Genomic DNA, 1,611 nt, shown 5'->3' on the forward strand with positions numbered 1-1,611 from the left:
CACACTTTGAATACCTACTAATTCCAATGGTTTTAAGCATAAGAAACAACAATGGAGCTGTTATCTGTTAAAAGTGTGGGCACAAACAGGTAGTTGGACATTCCCTGAGGGGTCTCAGATTGGAGAGGGTGAAGGCCAGACTGAGGGGCCCCTTCTCCCCCCCTACCCCAGTGCACAAATTTCGTGCACCGGGCTAATAGTATATATATATATATTCTAATAAACAAAATAAACAAGCAAAACAAAAACAGAATCATAGATTCAGAGAACAGACTGACAGCTGTCAAAGGGAGGGAGTCAGAAGGCTGGTTATAAAAGGTGAAAAGATTAAGAAGTATGAATTAGTAGTTGCAAAATACCACAGAGATGTGGATTGCAGCATGAATAATAGAGTCAGTAATATCAAGGCAATTGAATATGGACCAGGTGGGTGCTTGGGGCAGCAGGGGACCACTCTGTAGAGTGCATGGTTTTCCAGCCCCTTTGCTACACATCTGAAACTGGTGCAAAATGATTTGAATGAAACTGTGGTTGAAAAAAGAATGTGAAGGGATTAAGAGATACTAATTTGTACAGTAGGTCCTCGCGTTATGTCGGAGATCTGTTCCTATGATTTTCGCCGTAAGTCAGAACCCACCTACATAAGCACCTATGTTACTCACATGGAGCACATACACAGCAGTAATGAAGTGAAACAGTAAAAAAAAAAAAAAAATTTAAAAGAAAGATAGCACAATTCCTGATTACTTGTGGTAAATAAATAATAAAAAACATAAAGCACATATGTATATACATCAAAATGATGGAACTTTTTTTTATAAATACTGTAAATGGGAGGTGGCAATGTAACCATGAAACAATGTATATCGAGTCTGACGTACCCGAGGACTGCCTGTAGTTGCAAAATAGTCATAGGGATGTGAAGTACAGCATAGGGAGCATAGTAAACTATCCTAATATATATAAAGAGAGAGGGTTTGTCACAACCGAAACATCCAACAGATGACCGAACAGCAGGCTAGGGTCCCGGCTGGTGCAGCAGGAGTCAGTCCTGGGTCCTGGCGGCCCATGGCGGAAGTCGGTCCTGGGTCCTGGCCATGGGAGTCAGTCCTGGGTCCTGGTTGCCTGCAACATGGCAGTGGGAGGGAGCTGTGGGAACGGAGCCATTTTGCCATCAGACTCTTGGTCCCTACCCCCGGCCCGCAGCTCAATCTAACCAACAGCCAATTCCCCGAGGAATCAGGCTCCCTCCTCCCTCCTGTCTGGGTCCGGTGTGCGGATGAACCAGATTTGGGGCTGTCAGGGCCCCAGCAGCATGCTGAAATCAGACTGGCCTCTTGGTCCCTCCCCCTGGCCCACAGGTCCAAAGAACCAGAGCCATGCTGCTATGGAACTGGACCCTACCCGAGAGGTCCCAGATTGTGAGAGTGTGCAGGCTTGGCTGAGAGACCCCCCCTTCCCCGAGTGCAGTAATTTTCGTGCACCGGGCCTCTAGTCTACACTAATAAAAGAGAAACATGGTAATTGGTGTACGACCGCTACCCTTCCCATTGGCTAATCAGCATATCCTTATGCAAATTAACTGTCAGCCAAGATGGCGGCCAGCAGCCA

The sequence above is a fragment of the Myotis brandtii genome, unplaced genomic scaffold (genome assembly GCF_000412655.1).
Source record: "Myotis brandtii unplaced genomic scaffold, ASM41265v1 scaffold249, whole genome shotgun sequence".
Classification (NCBI taxonomy): Eukaryota; Metazoa; Chordata; class Mammalia; order Chiroptera; family Vespertilionidae; genus Myotis; species Myotis brandtii.